A 27,904-nucleotide genomic window follows, 5' to 3' on the forward strand; every position below is an offset into this window, starting at 1 on the left:
TCTTAGTCAGGGAGAGCTGTGCTGAGGAACGGACAGCGTAAGGAGTGTTTTAAGAATATTTTTACCACCAAAACTTTTCAGAGACCCAAAAATCGTTTTAAGGACTTTTGTGTGTGGCAGCAGCAATCTATATTTTTAGCGCAACCTGCGCTAAATTGCTAAAACTTTACACACCCAAAAGTCCTTCTAAGGACTATTGTGTGTGGCAACAATATCTATTTCAGCGCATCCTGCGCCAAATAGAGTACAATAGTTAGGCCGCTGCAGACAGCGAAATTATCTGTGCCACATCTCCAGTGTAAAGTGTGCACACCAAAAAAAATCGCAAGCGAGGAGTGGGCATGGATGTCTGACCTCTGTGAGGTTTTAAGAAACTTTGAGGAATCAACACAGATGGTGAGCAGTGATAATGCTATTGTCAGCGTCACCATCCCACTTCTATGTCTACTCAAACGCTCGCTGTTCACAATGAAGGCGGACGCTTTGCATGTGGAAGAGGTGGAAATGGGGGAAGACATTGCACAGGGTGATAGCCAGACCACCCTCAGTTCGTCTTCTCAGCGTGAATAGAATGATGAGGAGGTGGAGCAGGAGACGGTTGCCTCCGCTACTTAAGGTAGTACCCATGGAAGTTTAATTCCACATGTTCTGCGTGGGTAGGCAGAAGAGGAGGAAGAGGATGAGAAGATTGAGAGTGATCCTCCTGATGATGATGACAGTGAAGTTTTGCCTGTTGGTACTCTGACACACATGGCTGACTTTCCCGCGACCCGCGCGTTATTCGCATTTTAGACAACACAGATTACTGTTTGCTCACCCTTCTCGACCCCTGCTACAAAGAGAACTTCTAGCCGGAGCACACCCTTGCGAAAATCACTCTTTCCAAGGGGTAGGTGTTCCGCAGTCTGGCTCTTTTTTGAGGAAAGTGCAGACGACAAAAGAATTATAATTTGCAACCTGTGCCATACAAAAATGAGCAGGGGCGTGAACACTAGCTACCTCACCACCACCGAACAAGCACCGTAATAGGCGGGCCGAACGCTTGGGTCCACAATCTGTGTCTGCGGTTCACACCATTGCCTCCTCTTCCCCTGTGTTACGTGGTGGCCAATCCCCTGTCGAAGGCGAAGGCCTGGATGCCTCCTGCCCTGCACTTGGACCTTCGCAAGCACCATCAGCGAGCACATCCACTTCTGTGTCCCAGCGCAGCATACAAATGTCCTTACCCCAGGCGTTTGAAAGCAAGCGCAAATACCCAGCCACCCACCCATAGGCCATAGCACTAAATGCACAACTTTCCAAATTATTGGTCCTGGAAATGTTGCCATTTAGGCTTGTGCACACTGAGGCCTTCCGTAGCCTGATGGCGGCGGCCGTGCCTCGTTACATAGTCCCCAGCTGCCACTATTTTTCAATGTGTGCTGTGCCCGCTGATGACGTCATTGGCCCACAAGCAAGAAGCAGGGAGGAATCACGAGTTCAGATGGTAAAAAATTATGAATATTCGTAATTACGAATATATAGCACTATATTCTCGGAGTCCCGATTTGCAATTAAAATTTGTTATTCAAATATTCGTTCTCAACACTAGTTGACTCTTATGAAAAAAATAAAGGCCTGGATTGCCTCTGATTTCTCTACTCCACCAGAGGAAAGCTGCTGAACATAAAGGCACTTTATATGTGTTTTTTATAATATACTGCATACACTGTATTCCCATGCACCCCTTCCCACACAAAAAAGGTTATATGGTTCAATCTTCCTTTTCTCCTCCTCCTCCTCTTTGATCATATCAACATGCTTATTAGGCTACTTTCACATTGGTGTTTCTGGGTCCGCTTGTGAGATCCGTTTCAGTGCTCTCACAAGCGGCCCAAAATGGTTCAGTTTAGCCCAAATGCATTCTGAATGGATAAGGATCCGTTCAGAATGCATCAGTTTGCCTCCGTTCAGCCTCCATTCCGCGATGTCCGCCTGACAATACGGAGCCAAACGGATCCGTCCTGATTTACAATGTAAGTCAATGGGGACGGATCCGTTTTCACTGACACAATATGGCGCAATTGAAAATGGATCCGCCTCCCATTGACTTTCAGTGTAAGTCAAAACTGATCCGTTTGCATTATCATGAACAAAAAAAATGGTAATGCAAAAGGATACAAGCGTTTGCATTATCGGTGCGGATCCGTCTGTGCAGATACAAGACGGTTCCTCATCTAACGCAGGTGTGAAAGTAGCCTTAGTCTGACCTCGCTCCTAATGTTGTAGAGGGTCAGCTCACCAGCAGGCCCTCGAATATAATGTTTTAGTGGGTCAGCTCACCAGCAGGAACTCACCTACAATCTTTTAGAGGGTCAGCTCACCTGCAGTCCATCGCATATAATATTTTAGAGGGTAAGCTCACCAGCAGGCCCTCACCTAAAATCTTTTAGAGGGTCAGCTTCATCTGCAGGCCCTCGCATATAATGTTTTTACCGTAGATAAAGATCCTGTGATTATGTGGCTGGAGGTATATTAGACGGTCACTGGATATCAATTTTACTGCAGACCAGTACAAATACATATGTTTAAAAGAACTAAAAATATTAAATTTGATTAAAAATATGGCAAATTCCCCCCTTATGAATAAACCCCAAATGATAATAGGTTGCATTCGAAAACATGTGGTCATTCTCAGGCCCCCAAAATTAAGCATTCACCGTACATAAAAGATCAAGTGATTATGTGGCTGGAGGTATATTAGAAGGTCAATGGATATCAATTTTAATGCAGGCCAGTGGACTACAGGCCCCAAAAATTATTCATTCACCGCACAGAAAAGAACAATTGATAATGTGTCTGAAAGTACATTAGGCGGTCATCAGATAACAATTTTACTGTTGGCCAGTTAGATTATAGGCCCCAAAAATTATTCATTCACCGAACAGAAAACATCAAGTGATTATGTGGCTGGAGGTATATTACATGGTCATTGGATATCAATTTTACTGCAGGCCAGTACAAATACATGTTAAATACATATGTTTAAAAGCACAAAAAAATTTGGGTAACAGGTATATCACACCAGTTGCAACTTTTGAGCAGTATATGAGGAAGAAGATATATCACACCCCTGCCTCAATCAGTTTTTTTGGGGGGCAACTGGTATATCACACCAGTAGAAATGATTTGTTCCAAAAGCGTTTGCCCCTATGTATAGCTGCGGTATCTCAACAGAACCGCACACAAATGCTGCACAATACAAATGCATTATATAGAAATTATATTATAGGTATATCACACCCCTTCCTCAATCAGTTTTTGGGGTAGCAACTGGTATATTACACCAGTTGAAATTAGTTGTTCCAGTAGTGTTTGTCCCTTTGTGTAGCTGTGGTATCTCAGCAGAACCGCACACAAATGCTGCACATAGTAACATGGTATATAAGGCCGAAAAAAGACATTTGTCCATCCAGTTTGGCCTGTTATCCTGAAAGTTGATCCAGAGGAAGGTAAAAAAAACTGTGAGGTACAAGCCAATTTTCCCCACTTAAGAGGGAAAAAATTCCTTCCCGACTCCAATCAGGCAATCAGAATAACTCCCTGGATCAACGACCCCTCTCTAGTAGCTATAGCCTGTAATATTATTACACTCCAGAAATACATCCAGGCCCCTCTTGAATTACTTTATTGTACTCACCATCACCACCTCCTCAGGCAGAGAGTTCCATAGTCTCACTGCTCTTACCGTAAAGAATCCTCTTCTATGTTTGTGTACAAACCTTCTATCTTCCAGACGCAGAGGATGTCCCCTCATCACAGTCACAGTCCTGGGGATAAATAGATGATGGGATAGATCTCTGTACTGACCCCTGATATATTTATACATAGTTATTAGATCTCCCCTCAGTCGTCTTTTTTCTAAAGTGAATAATCCTAATGTTGATAATCTTTCAGGGTACTGTAGTTGCCCCCATTCCAGTTATTACTTTAGTTGTCCTCATCTGAACCCTCTCCAGCTCTGCTATGTCTGCCTTGCTCACAGGAGCCCAGAACTGTACACAGTACTCCATGTGTGGTCTGACTAGTGATTTGTAAAGTGGTAGGTCTATGTTCTTATCATGGGCATCTATGCCCATTTTGATGCAACCCATTATCTTATTGGCCTTGGCAGCAGCTGCCTGACACTGGTTTTTACTACTAGATCCTTTTCAATGTCAGTGTTACTGAGTGTTTTACCATTTTGTATTTATGGGTGACTTGCATTATTCCTTCCCATGTGCATAACCTTACATTTGTCAGTGTTAAACCTCATCTGCCACTTCTCTGCCCAAGCCTCTTGCACTATATATAAATTATATCATAGGTATATCACACTCCTGCCTTTTTTGGGGGGCAACTGGTATATCACACCAGTTGCAATTAGTTGTTCCAATAGCGTTTGTTCCTCTGTGTAGCTGCGGTATCTCAGCAGAACCGCACACAAATGCTGCACATGCACTACATAGAAAGTATAGTATAGGTATATCACACCCCTGCCTCAATCAGTTTTTGGGGGGCAACTGGTATATCACACCAGTAGAAATTATTTGTTCCAATAGCGTTTGGCACTCTGTGTAGCTGCAGTATCACTGCAGAACCGCACACAACTGCTGCACAATACAAATGCTCTATAATATACTTTCTATGTTAGAAAGTATATTATACGTATATAACACTCCTCAGTAAGTCACACCTATCGATAGCACACCTATACCAGTCCTTAAAGGGACTTTTGTGGCCCTATTAGTGGCCCTATTAGCTAGCGTTTGGTGTCCCTAACAGTCTGTCTCTGCTCCACACAGCAACCTCTCCCTACACTGGCAAAAGACTGAATGTAAAATGGCGGCCAGATCAGGTTTATTTATAGGGTCGGGGGGGGGGGGGGGTGTCCATGTGCTGATGCGTCTCAATTGGCTATCCTGTCCCACCTGATGGATGTGTCATGGGTCAAAGTTCGGCACAATGCAAAAGAATATGGCGCCGGTGGACATTGCCATATCTTCGCCTTTTTCAGCGAACTGCGAACGAGGAAAGTTCGCCACGAAACGACCGCCGGGTGAACCGCAAGGCCATCTCTAGCAACAGACTTATTAAGAGGCCTATGCTTTGTAATAAATTGGTTGCCTCTTTCTTCTGCTGACTTTTTACTAAGATTGGTACATGAATTTCCAATCCTTACTATATGACTCCTATTATACCTTTTATGTGAGGGAATAGCTCTCCTATGTGCGGTAGTGTCTCCTTTTTACAGAGTATGTTTATGTATAGCTTGGAAGAAAGACGAGACAGAGGGGATATGATAGAAACTTTTAAATGCATAAAGGGAATCAACAAGGTAAAAGAGGAGAGAATATTTAAAAGAAGAAAAACTGCTACAAGAGGACATAGTTTTAAATTAGAGCGGCAAAGGTTTAAAAGTAATATCAGGAAGTATTACTTTACTGAGAGAGTAGTGGATGCATGGAATAGCCTTCCTGCAGAAGTGGTAGCTGCAAATACAGTGGAGGAGTTTAAGCATGCATGGATAGGCATAAGGCCATCCTTCATATAAGATAGGGCCAGGGGCTATTCATAGTATTCAGTATATTGGGCAGACTACATGGGCCAAATGGTTCTTATCTGCCAACACATTCTATGTTTCTATGTTTCTATTTCAGACACTAGCAAACATTGGTTGCTGTGTAAATAACAGTAGTCATACTCTTTTTTTGCATTTCTACAACTTAGTTCTCAAGAGGGTTGAGCCCTTTGTTATGGGTATGGTGTAAATTGTACTGATACCCTGTCCGCCTATATTAAGTATATGTATGAGAATGGACACAAACTCCACGAAACATTGACTGATCCAGTTCTTGTCTCGCAACGAAATAGCAGGAGACAACACGTTGCACAATTGCTGTAGATTAAATGTGCTAGACTCATAGACAGGCTGATAAATTGAAAGCACTCAGGTCTCCTTTATCGTCAACACTGTGTGCAAGTGCCTGTGTATGTTTTATTCTATCAATCAGTAATCTCCTCACTGTGAAGCATTTACGGCATAATAAATACCATATAAATGCTTTATAAGCTTTGCGTGATCAAAGTATACTGGAAGATCCGAGTTATAATTGGAATGTCAGCATAGCTTGAATGTTACATCTTAAGTAAGTGACTTGTCAGAGTTCAGGTGAATATAATCTGGGTTAAAAGTAGGGCCCTTAATCTTTCTGAGGATAGTGAATAAAAAATTCTAATGCAAAATGCCTATGAAGACTTAAGAACTCTGGTAGACAAGAAGTTAACAAGACAGAGTGGAGAATCAATAGCAGCACACAACATTATGCTGCTACTTGATTGATATACTTTCTCATTAAAAATAATGTCAATCCTGAGTTCAAAACTTTGCCTATTAATACATCTCTAATTGATACTATCAGTTGCCAAGTCTTGCTATGGATTCAATCAATTCCACACAAATCCTGTCCTTCATTGACTTTTGGACGGTTGATAGAGAGCGCATTGTGCTCGATCTGTGTTTCTATCACTTGCTAAAAACATTGTGGATGTGCAGAGGTATTAGGCTATTTAATTTTGACTTCCTGTGACTTTCCTGAGAAAAGGCACCATTTTGAGAGGATGCTTTCTGTAGACCAGCCTCTAGGGTAATGAGTTATGAGACTTCAATAGCTGCACTTAAGGCCGAATGTCAGAATCTTTGGTCTTCTAGACACAGCGGCTCCACTTGCATTTACAAAACTCTAAGTGGCACTAGATTTAGGCATAGGGAAAAAAAGAACAACATATCCTGCATTTTGGTGGTTAGCTTTTGTCTTGGTGGTGGATAAAATGTGCATCAGTATCTGCTGTGGTTGCAGAAGTTTTTTTCTTTTCTAATGTGAGATGTTGGAACACTAGTAATGGCTTTTATTCATATGTTTAAACTCCCCAAAGAATTAATAATCCTGGAAAGAATATGATAAGCTATATTTAGGTTTGCAGCTTTGCTAAGTCTGAATTACAAAATCAGCATGCCTAAAAATTCTTTAGATGTCACAATTAAGTCTTAAGCTTTTGACACTTGCTTCAAATGAAATCTTCAGATTAGGTGGGTATATCAGAGCGTCATTAAATTATCTCTTCAGTTAGCGCTGGGTCATTGTTTATTTGAACAGATAAGCAGATCATAAAAGTCAGAAAAATTTTTATGGTCACTAATATTTATATATATATATATATATATATATATATATATCTATATATATATATAGTGGCAATATGAACATTGAGGTGTGCAGTAAAGTCCCGGGGAAACATGATAAAAAGGGTGTTTTTTGCACTGGGAGCGTTTCACCAAGGGGCCCAGCCTTGGTGGAGTAAAGGCCCCTAGATAAGTGGCCACTAAGTTAGCTGGTGGACATCAATATAATTAGAATAGCTGTTTCCAGCTAGTCTGGGGCAGGCATTTACTGGGAACCGGCAATGTGCTGGGTGGGTGACTGTTCCCCATGCTCCAGTCCGGGACTTAGGGCATGCTCACGTCCAGGAATTCCATCTAATATAGTTGCTGGAATTGGGTGTGTCTCACTCTGGAGAGTGAGCAGACAGAGGCCTAGTGAGGCTCTGTCAGTGTGGTCTCAGCTAGGCATGGGTGAGGGGCCACGAGGCAATGCAATAGCCTGGACTTTAGAGGACTCAGCGACGCCCGGGAACAAGTGTTCAAAGGTCAGAGTCGAGAGGACTGCTAGACCACAACCCCCTCCAAAGGTACTGCACTTGTTACAGCCTGAGTACTGGTGGACTGTATGTCTGGGGTAAGCCGCACCTGGTTCCATGTGTGAACGCTATCGTATAGCCGAGTTAGGGATACGATGTTTATTATGTTTAGGTAGAGCCCAGATGGATAGGCTTTTGTTTTATGCCATGCTGTGTATGCGGTGTATGAAGAATGTAAAAAAAAATTGCACTGTTTGGACCTGAAACCTAATGGTTATGAAGATAATTCTGTGAGAATGACCCCCGAATTAGATCCGATCCCTACAATATATATATATATATATATATATATATATACATATATATATATGTACATATATATAAGAAAGAAAAAAAGCAGCACACATTAAAAAAGGCTGCAAATCCTTTCAAGGACCTATGACCAAGGTCCCATATCCATATGTTGAAAAAAGACAGCAGCACTCCAAATTGTCAAATTGTGATGAAAAAAAAGTGGATGGTTTATTAACCCATCTACCAGCAACGTTTCAGTGCTGCCGTCTTTTTTCAACATATACAGGGCTGCCCATAATTATTCATACCCCTGGCAAATTTACTTTTATTCAACCAGCAAGTAATTTTTTGACTGGAAATTACATAGGTGTCTCCCCAAAGATAATAAGACGATGTACAAGAGGCATTATTGTGGAAAAAAAACAAACATTTCTTAGCTTTTATTTACATTAGAGCAAAAAGTGTCCAGTCCAAAATTATTCATACCCTTCTTAATAATCAATAGAAAAGCCTTTATTGGCTATTACAGCAATCAAACACTTCCTATAATTGCAGACCAGCTTTGTGCATGTCTCCACAGATATTTTTGCCCATTCATCTTTAGCAATGAGCTCCAAATCTTTCAGGTTGGAGGGTCTTCTTGCTATCACCCTAATCTTTAGCTCCCTCCACAGATTCTCAATTGGATTCAAGTCTGGACTCTGACTGGGCCACTCTAAAACGTTAATGTTGTTGTCTGCTAACCATTTCTTCACCACTTTTGCTGTGTGTTTTGGGTCATTGTCATGCTGAAATGTCCACTGGTGCCCTTGTTGTCTGCTTACCATTTCTTCACCACTTTTGCAGTGTGTTTTGGGTCATTGTCATGCCGAAATGTCCACTGGTGCCCAAGGCCAAGTTTCTCTGCAGACTGCCTGATGTTGTCGTTGAGAATCCTCATGTATTGCTCTTTTTTCATGGTGCCATTTACTGTGATAAGGTTCCCTGGTCCATTGGCTGAAAAACACCCCCAAAGCATTAGGTTCCTACCACCATGTTTGACAGTGGGGATGGTGTTCTTTGGGTTGAAGGCTTCTCCTTTTTCACGCCAAATGAAGGAAACATCATTGTGACCAAACAATAAAATTTTTATTTCATCTGACCATAACACAGAAGACCAGAAGTCTTCTTCTTTGTCCAGATGAGCTTTTGCAAAGGCCAAGCAAGCTTTTGTTTGCCTTATCTGGAAAAGTGGTGTCCTCCTTGGTCTGCGTTGTGCAGTGTCCGTTGGATTGTCTGCCCTAAGACATTGCCACCAGGATGGCCTTGGTGGTGATCCTTGCATTCTTTTTCTCCTCTTTAACTATCCTCCTGGCCAGCACAGGTCTCACTTTTGGCTTCCGACCACGTCCTCTGAGATTTTCCACAGTGGGGAACATCTTGTATTTTTTGCTCAAATGTAAATAAAAGCTGAGAAATGTTTTTGTTTTTTTTCCACAATAATGCCTCTTGTACATCGTCTTATTATCTTTTGGGAGACACCTACAGTACAGACCAAAAGTTTGGACACACCTTCTCATTCAAAGAGTTTTATTTATTTCCATGATTCACACTGAAGGCATCAAAACTATGAATTAACACATGTGGAATTATATACATAACAAAAAAGTGTGAAACAACTGAAAATATGTCATATTATAGGTTCTTCAAAGTAGCCACCTTTTGCTTTGATTACTGCTTTGCACACTCTTGGCATTCTCTTGATGAGCTTCAAGAGGTAGTCATCTGAAATGGTCTTCCAACAGTCTTGAAGGAGTTCCCAGAGATGCTTAGCACTTGTTGGCCCTTTTGCCTTCACTCTGCGGTCCAGCTCACCCCAAACCATCTTGATTGGGTTCAGGTCCGGTGACTGTGGAGGCCAGGTCATCTGGCGCAGCACCCCATCACTCTCCTTCATGGTCAAATAGCCCTTACACAGCCTGGAGGTGTGTTTGGGGTCATTGTTCTGTTGAAAAATAAATGATGGTCCAACTAAACGCAAACCGGATGGAATAGCATGCCGCTGCAAGATGCTGTGGTAGCCATGCTGGTTCAGTATGCCTTCAATTTTGAATAAATCCCAAACAGTCTCACCAGCAAAGCACCCCCACACCATCACACCTCCTTCTCCATGCTTCAGGGTGGGAACCAGGCATGTAGAGTCCATCCGTTCACCTTTTCTGCGTTGCACAAAGACACGGTGGTTGGAACCAAAGATCTCAAATTTGGACTCATCAGACCAAAGCACAGATTTCCACTGGTCTAATGTCCATTCCTTGTGTTCTTTAGCCCAAACAAGTCTCTTCTGCTTGTTGCCTGTCCTTAGCAGTGGTTTCCTAGCAAATATTCTACCATGAAGGCCTGATTCACACAGTCTCCTCTTAACAGTTGATCTAGAGAGGTGTCTGCTGCTAGAACTCTGTGTGGCATTGACCTGGTCACTAATCTGAGCTGCTGTTAACCTGCGATTTCTGAGGCTGGTGACTCGGATAAACTTATCCTCCGCAGAAGAGGTGACTCTTGGTCTTCCTTTCCTGGGGCGGTCCTCATGTGAGCCAGTTTCTTTGTAGCGCTTGATGGTTTTTGTAACTGCACTTTGGGACACTTTCAAAGTTTTCCCAATTTTTCTGACTGACTGACCTTCATTTCATAAAGTAATGATGGCCACTCGTTTTTCTTTACTTAGCTGCTTTTTTCTTACCATAATACAAATTCTAACAGTGTATCCACCTGACTTCTCCACAACGCAACTGATGGTCCCAACCCCATTTATAAGGCAAGAAATCCCACTTATTAAACCTGACAGGAAACACCTGTGAAGTGAAAACCATTTCAGGTGACTACCTCTTGAAGCTCATCAAGAGAATGCCAAGAGTGTGCAAAGCAGTAATCAAAGCAAAAGGTGGCTACTTTGAAGAACCTAGAATATGACATATTTTCAGTTGTTTCACACTTTTTTGTTATGTATATAATTCCACATGTGTTAATTCATAGTTTTGATGCCTTCAGTGTGAATCTACAATTTTCATAGTCATGAAAATAAAGAAAACTCTTTGAATGAGAAGGTGTGTCCAAACTTTTGGTCTGTACTGTATATACATTATATACGTGTTTTATAGGCTTATTGTCAGCATCTCCAGCACCAGCATCAATAGCATACATTTTACTGTAAATGCTGTACAATTGCCCCTTTAAAAAAATCTGTTTAAGTTTTACTAATTTATATAAATAAGCACTTCAGAGCATTTCAGTGCATCAATATCAGAATGTTTTGTAGAAGGGGGTGTACAATTGCTCCTTTTTCTAATTACAAAAAAACACCTGCAATTTGTCTACCGTGTATAACTAAGGCTACTTTCTCACTGAAACAATACTTTTTCACTGACACAATATGGTGCAATTGAAAACGGATCCGCCTCCCATTGACTTTCAGTGTAAGTCAAAACTGATCCGTTTGCATTATCATGAACAACAAAAAACAAATAAAAAATGTTTTTGTTCATGGTAATGCAAACGGATCCATTCTGAACGGATACAAGCGTTTGCATTATAGGTGCGGATCCGTCTGTGTAGATACCAGACGGATCCGCACCTAACGCAGGTGTGAAAGTAGCCTAAGCAGCTAATCATACAATTTGTTTGTAGCAGGGCACATTTAATTGCACCCCTGTCATCAAAAAACTAAATTCAATTTAGCTACCATTTGTAATTGTGGATTTCAGTGCATCATTATACCAGTTTTAGTTAATGCATTGTAAATTTGTAATATTTCACGATAACATGCAGTTTTAGTGAACACATTGTACTACAATATCTGCATTAATATAGCAGTTTTACTTTGCATTAAGTCAAGATAGTGTGCCGTTTTAGTAAACATATTGTACTACAAAAACTGCATTCATCTTTTTCAATTACCATTAAAATTGTAAATACCAGTGTGTAGTGTGTTTGTAGAAGGGGAGGGATGTTTAATTGCATCTTTGTAAATTACAGAAAAAGCACTTGCGATTTTGCTAGTACTGTTTAATAGTTTATGTTCAAAACCTGTGACTTTTCATTTACAGGCCTCATAATAAAATATCTGGTAAACAGAAGAGTGGATGGAAGACCCATTTCTTGCCATCTGAGAGTCAGAATGTGGGTGGTTGTAGCAGTGCAAACAGCAGTAGCAGCACCAGCCAGCAGCAGTGGTAGCAGGAGAAAGAGCATGACATTGTGTATTGGATGGCTCATTCACAGCAGGATGATGAGTCTGACACTGTGCCTTGGAGCCAGGCGGTCACAAGATTCCTCCTGCTTCTCCTCCTTTCAGCACCAGAGAAGTATGTCCTTCTTCTCCCGGTCATCTTTGTGGCACCCAGACCACATCTCCATGTAGTGCAGTGTTCTTGTCATTATCTTCTCCAGCTCAAACTCCTCCTCCTAGCCTTCCGCTCCATCGTGAGACATCAATAATGGAATATGCTGTCATGAAAAATCTATTGGTGACCAGCAATTAGCTTTCATACAAGCTGAACTCCGACCTGGCCAAGTTGCTGGTGGTGCATTTGCTGCTGTACCAATTAGTTGTGGTAATTATGGCGCATTTCTGTGTCTTCCCCAAAACTGAATTCAGTAGATCTGTCCAGCTATCCATAAAACTTTCCTTGTCATTATGGAAATGTGGCGCAATTCCGTGCCTTTGCCAAATTTTATTCTTCTCTATTCCATCAGTTGTACTTTTTGCCAAGTGTCCATAAACTTATCTCATCATTATGGAAATGTGGCACTGTTCCACACATTCACCAAAATGTAATACTTTTTTTCTAGTTTGCACAGTTTCGCCCCCTCACTAAAATGTAATCCTGCTGTATGATATTCATACTTCTGGCCAGCTATCCATTTTTTTTATCCATTGTTAAAATTATCTTGTTTTTCTAAATGAAGGTGACTATTGTTAAGCGAATTGAGCTTCTGATCCTAGATCCGAAGTCAACTTGTTCAAAACTTCCACTCTGTACAGTATTCAAATGTATGGGCTCCGGCAAGGAAAGTTCGTTATTACAGAAGTCTTGTGGTACTTCGGGTAATCGCTTCGAATTATGATTTTTTAACTTTCAAACCATTTTAAAACATAGATCCGAAGTTTATGTTGGTAACGAGGTACAAGCCAACTTGTTTTAAAATGGTTTTAAAGTTTAAAAATTGATGGCGGAAGTTATTCACTGAAGTCTTGTGACTCTATTCACCTTGCTGGAGCCCATACATTTTAATGCTGTACAGAGATGTGTTTCCGTAGAGCATTAAAACAAAGTTTTGAGTGAATCAACTTCGGATCTAAGATCATTCTTCGGTAGGGATGAGCGAACTCGAACTGTATAGTTCGGGTTCGTACCGAATTTTGGGGTGTCCGTGACACGGACCCGAACCCGGACATTTTCGTAAAAGTCCGGGTTCGGGTTCGGTGTTCGTCGCTTTCTTCGCGCTTTTGTGACGCTTTCTTGGCGCTTTTTGAAAGGCTGCAAAGCAGCCAATCAACAAGCGTCATACTACTTGCCCCAAGAGGCCATCACAGCCATGCCTACTATTGGCATGGCTGTGATTGGCCAGAGCACCATGTGACCCAGCCTCTATTTAAGCTGGAGTCACATAGCGCCGCCCGTCACTCTGCTCTGATTAGCGTAGGGAGAGGTTGCGGCTGCGACAGTAGGGCGAGATTAGGCAGATTAACTCCTCCAAAGGACTTGATTAACTGATCGATCTGCAGCTGTGGATCATTGAGCTGCTGATCCTCAATTGCTCACTGTTTTTAGGCTGCACAGACCGTTTGTCAGTCTCATTTTTCTGGGGTGATCGGCGGCCATTTTGTGTCTTGTGGTGCGCCAGCACAAGCTGCGACCAAGTGCATTTAACCCTCAATGGTGTGGTTGTTTTTTGGCTAAAGCCTACATCAGGGTGAAGCTGTCACACCAAGTGCATTTAACCAGCAATAGTCTGTTCATTTTTTGGCCATATACAAAATCAGGGGCAAGCTGCGCCTGTCACCAAGTGCATTTAACCCTCAATGGTGTGGTTGTTTTTTGGCTAAAGCCTACATCAGGGTGAAGCTGTCACACCAAGTGCATTTAACCAGCAATAGTCTGTTCATTTTTTGGCCATATACAAAATCAGGGGCAAGCTGCGCCTGTCACCAAGTGCATTTAACCCTCAATGGTGTGGTTGTTTTTTGGCTAAAGCCTACATCAGGGTGAAGCTGTCACACCAAGTGCATTTAACCAGCAATAGTCTGTTCATTTTTTGGCCATATACAAAATCAGGGGCAAGCTGCGCCTGTCACCAAGTGCATTTAACCCTCAATGGTGTGGTTGTTTTTTGGCTAAAGCCTACATCAGGGTGAAGCTGTCACACCAAGTGCATTTAACCAGCAATAGTCTGTTCATTTTTTGGCCATATCCCAGTCTAATTCTGTCACTAAATCCATACCGGTCACCCAGCGCCTAAATACTAGGCCTCAAATTTATATCCAGCTAAATCTGTCCCTAGTGCTGTAGCTGGGCGAGTTATTTAGTGTCCGTTCAAGCACATTTCTTGTTCTGGGTTGAAATACAATTCTCAATTTAGCAATTTCATAATTTAGTGGTTCCTGCTATATCAGAGCTCTTTGAAATCTATCCCAAAAAGGGTATATAATATTGAAGGTGCACATAGGGTCATTCAGAGTAACTTCACACACACCCGCTACTGTGTATTTCCAAGTCTAATTCTGTCACTAAATCCATACCGGTGACCCAGCGCCTAAATACTAGGCCTCAAATTTAATTCCCTCTAAATCTCTCGTTACCCACCGCTGTACTGTTGTTGCTGGGCAAGATATTTAGTGTCCGTCAAAGCACATTTTTTGTTCTGGGTTGAAGTACAATTCCCAATTTAGCAATTTCATAATTTAGTGGTTTCTGCTATATCAGAGCTATTTGAAATCTATCCCAAAAAGGGTATATAATATTCAAGGTGCACATTGGGTCATTCAGAATAACTTCACACACACCCGCTACTGTGTATTTCCAAGTCTAATTCTGTCACTAAACCCATACCTGTCACCCAGCGCCTAAATACTAGGCCTCAAATTTAAATCCCTCTAAATCTCTCGTTACCGTTGTCCTGTTGTAGCTGGGAAAGTTATTTAGTGTCCGTCAAAGCACATTTTTTGTTCTGGGTTGAAGTACAATTCCCAATTTAGCAATTTCATAATTTAGTGGTTTCTGCTATATCAGAGCTATTTGAAATCTATCCCAAAAAGGGTATATAATATTGAAGGTGCACATAGGGTCATTCAGAATAACTTCACACACACCCGCTACTGTGTATTTCCAAGTCTAATTCTGTCACTAAACCCATACCTGTCACCCAGCGCCTAAATACTAGGCCTCAAATTTAAATCCCTCTAAATCTCTCGTTACCGTTGTCCTGTTGTAGCTGGGAAAGTTATTTAGTGCCCGTCAAAGCACATTTTTTGTTCTGGGTTGAAGTACAATTCCCAATTTAGCAATTTCATAATTTAGTGGTTCCTGCTATATCAGAGCTATTTGAAATCTATCCCAAAAAGGGTATATAATATTGAAGGTGCACATAGGGTCATTCAGAATAACTTCACACACACCCGCTACTGTGTATTTCCAAGTCTAATTCTGTCACTAAATCCATACCGGTGACCCAGCGCCTAAATACTAGGCCTCAAATTTAATTCCCTCTAAATCTCTCGTTACCCACCGGTGTACTGTTGTTGCTGGGCAAGATATTTAGTGTCCGTCAAAGCACATTTTTTGTTCTGGGTTGAAGTACAATTCCCAATTTAGCAATTTCATAATTTAGTGGTTTCTGCTATATCAGACCTATTTGAAATCTATCCCTAAAAGGGTATATAATATTGAAGGTGCACATAGGGTCATTCAGAATAACTTCACACACACGCTTCTGTGCATTTCCAAGTCTAATTCTGTCACTAAATCCATACCGGTGACCCAGCGCCTAAATACTAGGCCTCAAATTTAAATCCCTCTAAATCTCTCGTTACCCACCACTGTACTGTTGTTGCTGGGCAAGATATTTAGTGTCCGTCAAAGCACATTTTTTGTTCTGGGTTGAAGTACAATTCCCAATTTAGCAATTTCATAATTTAGTGGTTTCTGCTATATCAGAGCTATTTGAAATCTATCCCTAAAAGGGTATATAATATTGAAGGTGCACATAGGGTCATTCAGAATAACTTCACACACACGCTTCTGTGCATTTCCAAGTCTAATTCTGTCACTAAATCCATACCGGTGACCCAGCGCCTAAATACTAGGCCTCAAATTTAAATCCCTCTAAATCTCTCGTTACCCACCGCTGTACTGTTGTTGCTGGGCAAGATATTTAGTGTCCGTCAAAGCACATTTTTTGTTCTGGGTTGAAGTACAATTCCCAATTTAGCAATTTCATAATTTAGTGGTTCCTGCTATATCAGAGCTATTTGAAATCTATCCCAAAAAGGGTATATAATATTGAAGGTGCACATTGGGTCATTCAGAATAACTTCACACACACCCGCTACTGTGTATTTTCAAGTCTAATTCTGTCACTAAACCCATACCTGTCACCCAGCGCCTAAATACTAGGCCTCAAATTTAAATCCCTCTAAATCTCTCGTTACCCACCGCTGTACTGTTGTTGCTGGGCAAGATATTTAGTGTCCGTCAAAGCACATTTTTTGTTCTGGGTTGAAGTACAATTCCCAATTTAGCAATTTCATAATTTAGTGGTTTCTGCTATATCAGAGCTATTTGAAATCTATCCCTAAAAGGGTATATAATATTGAAGGTGCACATAGGGTCATTCAGAATAACTTCACACACACGCTTCTGTGCATTTCCAAGTCTAATTCTGTCACTAAATCCATACCGGTCACCCAGCGCCTAAATACTAGGCCTCAAATTTATATCCCGCTGAATTTGAATACAATACATTGGGCCAAATAATATATTTGTTGTTGTGGTGAACCATAACAATGAGAAAAACATCTAGTAAGGGACGCGGACGTGGACATGGTCGTGGTGGTGTTAGTGGACCCTCTGGTGCTGGGAGAGGACGTGGCCGTTCTGCCACATCCACACGTCCTAGTGTACCAACTACCTCAGGTCCCAGTAGCCGCCAGAATTTACAGCGATATATGGTGGGGCCCAATGCCGTTCTAAGGATGGTAAGGCCTGAGCAGGTACAGGCATTAGTCAATTGGGTGGCCGACAGTGGATCCAGCACGTTCACATTATCTCCCACCCAGTCTTCTGCAGAAAGCGCACAGATGGCGCCTGAAAACCAACCCCATCAGTCTGTCACATCACCCCCATGCATACCAGGGAAACTGTCTCAGCCTCAAGTTATGCAGCAGTCTCTTATGCTGTTTGAAGACTCCGCTGGCAGGGTTTCCCAAGGGCATCCACCTAGCCCTTCCCCAGCGGTGAAAGACATAGAATGCACTGACGCACAACCACTTATGTTTCCTGATGATGAGGACATGGGAATACCACCTCAGCATGTCTCTGATGATGACGAAACACAGGTGCCAACTGCTGCGTCTTTCTGCAGTGTGCAGACTGAACAGGAGGTCAGGGATCAAGACTGGGTGGAAGACGATGCAGGGGACGATGAGGTCCTAGACCCCACATGGAATGAAGGTCGTGCCACTGACTTTCACAGTTCGGAGGAAGAGGCAGTGGTGAGACCGAGCCAACAGCGTAGCAAAAGAGGGAGCAGTGGGCAAAAGCAGAACACCCGCCGCCAAGAGACTCCGCCTGCTACTGACCGCCGCCATCTGGGACCGAGCACCCCAAAGGCAGCTTCAAGGAGTTCCCTGGCATGGCACTTCTTCAAACAATGTGCTGACGACAAGACCCGAGTGGTTTGCACGCTGTGCCATCAGAGCCTGAAGCGAGGCATTAACGTTCTGAACCTGAGCACAACCTGCATGACCAGGCACCTGCATGCAAAGCATGAACTGCAGTGGAGTAAACACCTTAAAACCAAGGAAGTCACTCAGGCTCCCCCTGCTACCTCTTCTGCTGCTGCCGCCTCGGCCTATTCTGCTGCTGCCGCCTCGGCCTCTTCCTCCGCCTCTGGAGGAACGTTGGCACCTGCCGCCCAGCAAACAGGGGATGTACCACCAACACCACCACCACCACCTCCGTCACCAAGCGTCTCAACCATGTCACACGCCAGCGTTCAGCTCTCCATCTCACAAACATTTGATAGAAAGCGTAAATTCCCACCTAGCCACCCTCGATCCCTGGCCCTGAATGCCAGCATTTCTAAACTACTGGCCTATGAAATGCTGTCATTTAGGCTGGTGGACACAGACAGCTTCAAACAGCTCATGTCGCTTGCTGTCCCACAGTATGTTGTTCCCAGCCGGCACTACTTCTCCAAGAGAGCCGTGCCTTCCCTGCACAACCAAGTATCCCATAAAATCAAGTGTGCACTGCGCAACGCCATCTGTAGCAAGGTCCACCTAACCACAGATACGTGGACCAGTAAGCACGGCCAGGGACGCTATATCTCCCTAACTGCACACTGGGTAAATGTAGTGGCAGCTGGGCCCCAGGCGGAGAGCTGTTTGGCGCACGTCCTGCCGCCGCCAAGGATCGCAGGGCAACATTCTTTGCCTCCTGTTGCCACCTCCTCCTTCTCGGCTTCCTCCTCCTCTTCTTCCACCTGCTCATCCAGTCAGCCACACACCTTCACCACCAACTTCAGCACAGCCCGGGGTAAACGTCAGCAGGCCATTCTGAAACTCATATGTTTGGGGGACAGGCCCCACACCGCACAGGAGTTGTGGCGGGGTATTGAACAACAGACCGACGAGTGGTTGCTGCCGGTGAGCCTCAAGCCCGGCCTGGTGGTGTGTGATAATGGGCGAAATCTCGTTGCAGCTCTGGGACTAGCCAATTTGACGCACATCCCTTGCTTGGCGCATGTGCTGAATTTGGTGGTGCAGAAGTTCATTCACAACTACCCCGACATGTCAGAGCTGCTGCATAAAGTGCGGGCCGTCTGTTCGCGCTTCCGGCGTTCACATCCTGCCGCTGCTCGCCTGTCTGCGCTACAGCGTAACTTCGGCCTTCCCGCTCACCGCCTCATATGCGACGTGCCCACCAGGTGGAACTCCACCTTGCACATGCTGGACAGACTGTGCGAGCAGCAGCAGGCCATAGTGGAGTTTCAGCTGCAGCACGCACGGGTCAGTCGCACTACAGAACAGCACCACTTCACCACCAATGACTGGGCCTCCATGCGAGACCTGTGTGCCCTGTTGCGCTGTTTCGAGTACTCCACCAACATGGCCAGTGGCGATGACACCGTTATCAGCGTTACAATACCACTTCTATGTCTCCTTGAGAAAACACTTAGGGCGATGATGGAACAGGAGGTGGCCCAGGAGGAGGAGGAGGAGGATGAGGAAGAGGGGTCATTTTTAGCACTTTCAGGCCAGTCTCTTCGAAGTGACTCAGAGGGAGGTTTTTTGCAACAGCAGAGGCCAGGTACAAATGTGGCCAGCCAGGGCCCACTACTGGAGGACGAGGAGGACGAGGATGAGGAGGAGGTGGAGGAGGATGAGGATGAAGCATGGTCACAGCGGGGTGGCACCCAACGCAGCTCGGGTCCATCACTGGTGCGTGGCTGGGGGGAAAGGCAGGACGATGACGATACGCCTCCCACAGAGGACAGCTTGTCCTTACCCCTGGGCAGCCTGGCACACATGAGCGACTACATGCTGCAGTGCCTGCGCAACGACAGCAGAGTTGCCCACATTTTAACCTGTGCGGACTACTGGGTTGCCACCCTGCTGGATCCACGCTACAAAGACAATGTGCCCACCTTACTTCCTGCACTGGAGCGTGATAGGAAGATGCGCGAGTACAAGCGCACGTTGGTAGACGCGCTACTGAGAGCATTCCCAAATGTCACAGGGGAACAAGTGGAAGCCCAAGGCCAAGGCAGAGGAGGAGCAAGAGGTCGCCAAGGCAGCTGTGTCACGGCCAGCTCCTCTGAGGGCAGGGTTAGCATGGCAGAGATGTGGAAAACTTTTGTCAACACGCCACAGCTAACTGCACCACCACCTGATACGCAACGTGTTAGCAGGAGGCAACATTTCACTAACATGGTGGAACAGTACGTGTGCACACCCCTCCACGTACTGACTGATGGTTCGGCCCCATTCAACTTCTGGGTCTCTAAATTGTCCACGTGGCCAGAGCTAGCCTTTTATGCCTTGGAAGTGCTGGCCTGCCCGGCAGCCAGCGTTTTGTCTGAACGTGTATTCAGCACGGCAGGGGGCGTCATTACAGACAAACGCAGCCGCCTGTCTACAGCCAATGTTGACAAGCTGACGTTCATAAAAATGAACCAGGCATGGATCCCACAGGACCTGTCCGTCCCTTGTCCAGATTAGACATTAACTACCTCCCCATAACCATATATTATTGGACTCCAGGGCACTTCCTCATTCAATCCTATTTTTATTTTCATTTTACCATTATATTGCGATGCTACCCAAAGTTGAATGAACCTCTCCTCTGCCTGTGTGCTAGGCCTAAATATATGCCAATGGACTGTTGCAGTGGTGGCTGACATGAAGCCTGATTCTCTGCTATGACATGCAGACTAATTCTCTGCTGACATGAAGCCAGATTGTCTGTTACGGGACCTCTCTCCTCTGCCTGGGTGCTGGGCCTAAATTTATGACCATGGACTGTTGCAGTGGTGGCTGACGTGAAGCCTGATTCTCTGCTATGACATGCAGACTGATTCTCTGCTGACATGAAGCCAGATCGTCTGTTACGGGACCTCTCTGCTCTGCCTGTGTGCTAGGCCTAAATATATGCCAATGGACTGTTGCAGTGGTGGGTGACGTGAAGCCTCATTCTCTGCTATGACATGCAGACTGATTCTCTGCTGACATGAAGCCAGATTGTCTGTTACGGGACCTCTCTGCTCTGCCTGTGTGCTAGGCCTAAATATATGCCAATGGACTGTTGCAGTGGTGGGTGACGTGAAGCCTCATTCTCTGCTATGACATGCAGACTGATTCTCTGCTGACATGAAGCCAGATCCTCTGTTACGGGAGCTCTCTCCTCTGCCTGGGTGCTGGGCCTAAATTTATGACAATTGACTGTTGCAGTGGTGGGTGACGTGAAGCCTGATTCTCTGCTATGATATGAAGACTGATTCTCTGCTGACATGAAGCCAGATTGTCTGTTACGGGACCTTTCTCCTCTGCCTGGGTTCTGGGCCTAAATTTATGAAAATTGACTCTTACAGTGGTGGGTGACGTGAAGCCTGATTCTAGGCTATGATATGAAGACTGATTCTCTGCTGACATGAAGCCAGATTGTCTGTTACGGGACCTTTCTCCTCTGCCTGGGTTCTGGGCCTAAATTTATGAAAATTGACTCTTACAGTGGTGGGTGACGTGAAGCCTGATTCTCTGCTATGATATGAAGACTGATTCTCTGCTGACATGAAGCCAGATTCTCTGTTACGGGACCTCTCTCCTCTGCCTGGGTGCTGGGCCTAAATTTATGACAATGGACTGTTGCAGTGGTGGCTGACGTGAAGCCTGATTCTCTGCTATGACATGCAGACTGATTCTCTGCTGTCATGAAGCCAGATTGTCTGTTACGGGACCTCTCTGCTCTGCCTGTGTGCTAGGCCTAAATATATGCCAATGGACTGTTGCAGTGGTGGCTGACGTGAAGCCTCATTCTCTGCTATGACATGCAGACTAATTCTCTGCTGACATGAAGCCAGATTGTCTGTTACGGGACCTCTCTCCTCTGCCTGGGTGCTGGGCCTAAATTTATGACAATGGACTGTTGCAGTGGTGGCTGACGTGAAGCCTGATTCTCTGCTATGACATGCAGACTAATTCTCTGCTGACATGAAGCCAGATTGTCTGTTACGGGACCTCTCTCCTCTGCCTGGGTGCTGGGCCTAAATATATGCCAATGGACTGTTGCAGTGGTGGCTGACGTGAAGCCTCATTCTCTGCTATGACATGCAGACTAATTCTCTGCTGTCATGAAGCCAGATTGTCTGTTACGGGACCTCTCTGCTCTGCCTGTGTGCTAGGCCTAAATATATGCCAATGGACTGTTGCAGTGGTGGGTGACGTGAAGCCTCATTCTCTGCTATGACATGCAGACTGATTCTCTGCTGACATGAAGCCAGATTGTCTGTTACGGGACCTCTCTGCTCTGCCTGTGTGCTAGGCCTAAATATATGCCAATGGACTGTTGCAGTGGTGGGTGACGTGAAGCCTCATTCTCTGCTATGACATGCAGACTGATTCTCTGCTGACATGAAGCCAGATTCTCTGTTACGGGACCTCTCTCCTCTGCCTGTGTGTGTGCTGGGCCTAAATATATGCCAATGGACTGTTGCAGTGGTGGCTGACGTGAAGCCTCATTCTCTGCTATGACATGCAGACTAATTCTCTGCTGACATGAAGACAGATTCTCTGTTACGGGACCTCCCTCCTCTGCCTGGGTGCTGGGCCTAAATATATGCCAATGGACTGTTGCAGTGGTGGCTGACGTGAAGCCTCATTCTCTGCTATGACATGCAGACTGATTCTCTGCTGACATGAAGCCAGATTCTCTGTTACGGGACCTCTCTCCTCTGCCTGTGTGTGTGCTGGGCCTAAATATATGCCAATGGACTGTTGCAGTGGTGGCTGACGTGAAGCCTCATTCTCTGCTATGACATGCAGACTGATTCTCTGCTGACATGAAGCCAGATTCTCTGTTACGGGACCTCTCTCCTCTGCCTGTGTGTGTGCTGGGCCTAAATATATGCCAATGGACTGTTGCAGTGGTGGCTGACGTGAAGCCTCATTCTCTGCTATGACATGCAGACTAATTCTCTGCTGACATGAAGACAGATTCTCTGTTACGGGACCTCCCTCCTCTGCCTGGGTGCTGGGCCTAAATATATGCCAATGGACTGTTGCAGTGGTGGCTGACGTGAAGCCTCATTCTCTGCTATGACATGCAGACTAATTCTCTGCTGACATGAAGACAGATTCTCTGTTACGGGACCTCTCTCCTCTGCCTGGGTGCCGGGGCCTAAATATCTGAGAATGGACTGTTCCAGTGGTGGGTGACGGGAAGCCAGATTCTCTGCTATGGAACCTCTCTCCAATTGATTTTGGTTAATTTTTATTTATTTAATTTTTATTTTAATTCATTTCCCTATCCACATTTGTTTGCAGGGGATTTACCTACATGTTGCTGCCTTTTGCAGCCCTCTAGCTCTTTCCTGGGCTGTTTTACAGCCTTTTTAGTGCCGAAAAGTTCGGGTCCCCATTGACTTCAATGGGGTTCGGGTTCGGGACGAAGTTCGGATCGGGTTCGGATCCCGAACCCGAACATTTCCGGGATGTTCGGCCGAACTTCTCGAACCCGAACATCCAGGTGTTCGCTCAACTCTATTCTTCGGCCCAAACCCCATTCACGGAGTCATGGACTTTTGGACAGGCAGGTTATAACAGTCGCCCACTTTGCTCTCACTGTACTGGCTTGTGCAGCCTCCAGTGTAATCTCAGTGCTGCAGGTGGGGTCGTCACACTCAAATGAATAAAGTTGTCCTCTGACAATCATCACACTTGTAAAAATGTAAGCAAATCTTTTGCATTGCTAATCCTGTTGCTGATATAGTGCCTTCTGACGTATTGGTCTGTGTCACAGTCACTGACCATATACTGTAGTAGACGCTGTCCGACTGACCTTATTAAAAAAAAATATCTAAAGTCACTGCTTTTTCACTTTCCGGACAATATATTTTCTTTAAGATAACAAACCCGTTGCTGCTTCCTAAAATGGGAATATTTTCGGACCCCTTGTTAAAAACAAGCCATTACTTCTTTCGTTACCGCTGTGTGTTTAAACACTAGCAGGCTTCTTCCACCACAAAAGGAGAATTTTTGGACATTTCTTAAATTTCAAAATGCATTAAGATTTCAACAGTGCAGTGTGCTTTTTAAATAGGATGTTTGTTACCACTGTCTACAATTCATTTACTCACAGGGATATATGTTGCTATCACTATGAGATTACTGGTGCTGTCTTGCTGTTAAAGTGCAAGAAAAGGATTAGATACAGTACTAGGAGACCCTAGAATGTCATACACAAGTTTTCAAGGCAACTGAGACTCTAGATTTGGGTGGAAATTCATTCAGACTGAATTGAATTTGATGGCTATATTGATAGAATCAGAACTGAAACTAATTTCAGGCAGTGTATATTGATGAGGATAGCTCAAAAACAAAGCAGCATATCCTCCATGATTTTTTATTCATAGCCGGTCCATAAAAAAACACAAAGTGCAAAAATAGTGCAAGGTTTCTACTAATACATAGGGGGCCATTTACTATACTGAAATACACCTACAGTCATGTGAAAAAATTAGGACACCCTTTGAAAGCATGTGGTTTTTTGTAACATTTTTAATAAAAGGTTATTTCATCTCCGTTTCAACAATACAGAGAGATTAAAGTAATCCGACTAAACAAAGAAAACTGAAGAAAAGTCTTTTCAAGATCTTCTGTAAATGTCATTCTACAAAAATGCCTATTCTAACTGAGGAAAAAGATAGGACACCCTTGCCCCTAATAGCGAGTGTTACCTCCTTTGGCTGAAATAACTGCAGTGAGACGGTTCTTGTAGCCATCTACCAGTCTTCGACATCGGTCTGAGGAAATTTTACCCCACTCCTCAATGCAGAACTTTTTCAGCTGTGAGATGTTTGAGGGGTTTCTTGCACGTACAGCCCTTTTCAAGTCACCCCACAGCATCTCAATGGGATTCAAATCTGGACTTTGACTTGGCCATTCCAGGACTCTCCATTTCTTCTTTTTCAGCCAATCTTTGGTTGATTTACTAGTATGTTTTGGGTCATTGTCATGTTGCATGGTCCAGTTCCGCTTCAGCTTTAATTTTCTAACTGATGGTCTCACATGTTCTTCAAGCACCTTCTGATACACAGTAGAATTCATCGTGGATTCTATGATGGTGAGCTGACCAGGTCCTGCTGCAGCAAAGCAGCCCCAAACCATGACACTTCCACCTCCATGCTTCACAGTTGGTATGAGGTTCTTTTCTTGGAATGCTGTGTTTGGTTTACGCCAAACATGTCCTCTGCTGTTGTGTCCAAATAATTCAATTTTGGACTCATCTGTCCAAAGAACATTATTCCAGAAGTCCTGGTCTTTGTCAACTTTATCTCTGGCAAATGTCAGTCTGGCCTCGATGTTTCTCTTGGAAAGCAAAGGTTTCCTCCTTGCACACCTCCCATGCAAGTTAAACTTGTACAGTCTCTTTCTGATTGTAGAGGCATGTACTTCTACATCAACAGTAGCCAGAGCCTGCTGTAGTTCTCGAGATGACACTTTAGGGTTTTTGGAGACCTCTTTTAGCATCTTGCGGTCTGCTCTTGGGGTGAACTTGCTGGGGCGACCAGTCCTGGGCATGTTGGCAGTTGTTTTGAAAGCCCTCCACTTGTAGACTATCTTCCGGACAGTGGAATGGCTGATTTCAAAATCTTTTGAGATCTTTTTAAATCCCTTCCCAGACTCATAGGCTGCTACAATCTTTTTTCTGAAGTCCTCTGACAGCTCTTTTGCTCTCACCATGGTGCTCACTCTCACTTCAACAGTCAGGAGCACACCAAACTAAATGTCTGAGGTTTAAATAGGGCAAGCCTCATTCAACATGCAGAGTAACGATCTACTAATTATGTGCACCTGGTGTGATATACCTGTGTGAGATCTGAGCCAATTTAAGAGGGAATACATGTGAGGGTGTCTTATCTTTTTCCTCAGTTAGAATAGGCATTTTTGTAGAATGACATTTACAGAAGATCTTGAAAAGACTTTTCTTCAGTTTTCTTTGTTTAGTTGGATTACTTTAATCTCTCTGTATTGTTGAAACGGAGATGAAATAACCTTTTATTAAAAATGTTACAAAAAACCACATGCTTTCAAAGGGTGTCCTAATTTTTTCACATGACTGTAAATTAGTTGTATTTCAGGTGCAGATGGCGGCTCAATGGTTAGTTGCACCGCTATCTGCAATTTCGCCCCTTTGACGCCAGGTCTAAAATTGAGGGCATAAGCTAGTTTTAGGCATAAAAAAAATAAAACATTTACAACTGGCGCTGAATACGCTGATGTTGTCGAGAGGCCTGCGCCTCTTCTTAACTTCGGCAGAATCTTTTGCTAATGCAGGGCCTTTTTTAAGCCCGGCGTCTAAAACGCTGGTTTTAACCACTTCAACCCCGCTAGCTGAAACCCCCTTAATGACCAGGCCACTTTTTACACTTCTGCACTACACTACTTTCACCGTTTATTGCTCGGTCATGCAACTTACCACCCAAATGAATTTTACCTCCTTTTCTTCTCACTAATAGAGCTTTCATTTGGTGGTATTTCATTGCTGCTGACATTTTTACTTTTTTGTTATTAATCAAAATTTAACGATTTTTTGAAAAAAAATGACATTTTTCACTTTCAGTTGTAAAAGTTTGCAAAAAAAATGACATCCATAGATTAATTTTTCGCTAAATTTATTGTTCTACATGTCTTTGATAAAAAAAAAAATGTTTGGGTAAAAAAAAAAAATGGTTTGGGTAAAAGTTATAGCGTTTACAAACTATGGTACAAAAATTTGAATTTCCGCTTTTTGAAGTAGCTCTGACTTTCTGAGCACCTGTCATGTTTCCTGAGGTTCTACAATGCCCAGACAGTACAAACACTCCACAAATGACCCCATTTCGGAAAGTAGACACCCTAAGGTATTTACTGATGGGCATAGTGAGTTCATAGAACTTTTTATTTTTTGTCACAAGTTAGCAGAAAATGATGATTTTTATTTTTTTTTTTCTTACAAAGTCTCATATTCCACTAACTTGTGACAAAAAATAAAAACTTCCACGAACTCACTATGCCCATCACAAAATACCTTGGGGTGTCTTCTTTCCAAAATGGGGTCACTTGTGGGGTAGTTATACTGCCCTGGCATTCTAGGGGCCCAAATGCGTGAGAAGAAGTTTGCAATCAAAATCTGTAAAAAATGACCGGTGAAATCCGAAAGGTGCTCTCTGGAATGTGTGCCCCTTTGCCCACCTAGGCTGCAAAAAAGTGTCACACATCTGGTATCGCCGTACTCAGGAGAAGTTGGGGAATGTGTTTTGGGGTGTCATTTTAAATATACCCATGCTGGGTGAGAGAAATATCTTGGCAAAAGACAACTTTATCCATTTTTTATACAAAGTTGGCATTTGACCAAGATATTTATCTCACCCAGCATGGGTATATGTAAAATGACACCCCAAAACACATTGCCCAACTTCTCCTGAGTACAGGGATACCAGATGTGTGACACTTTTCTGCAGCCTAGGTGGGCAAAGGGGCACACATTCCAAAGAGCACCTTTAGGATTTCACCGGCCATTTTTTACAGATTTTGATTTCAAACTACTTCTCACACATATGGGCCCCTAAATTGCCAGGGCAGTATAACTACCCAACAAGTGACCCCATTTTGGAAAGAAGACACCCCAAGGTATTCCGTGAGGGGCATGGCGAGTTCCTAGAATTTTTTATTTTTTGTCACAAGTTAGTGGAATATGAGACTTTGTTAGAAAAAAAAAAAAATCATCATTTTCCGCTAACTTGTGCCATGCCCCTCACGGAATACCTTGGGGTGTATTCTTTCCAAAATGTGGTCACTTGTGGGGTAGATATACTGCCCTGGCATTCTAGGGGCCCCTAATGTGTGGTAAGTAGTTTGAAATCAAAATGTGTAAAAAAT

This window comes from Bufo gargarizans, chromosome 2 (assembly GCF_014858855.1).
Source record: "Bufo gargarizans isolate SCDJY-AF-19 chromosome 2, ASM1485885v1, whole genome shotgun sequence".
NCBI classification, from domain to species: Eukaryota; Metazoa; Chordata; class Amphibia; order Anura; family Bufonidae; genus Bufo; species Bufo gargarizans.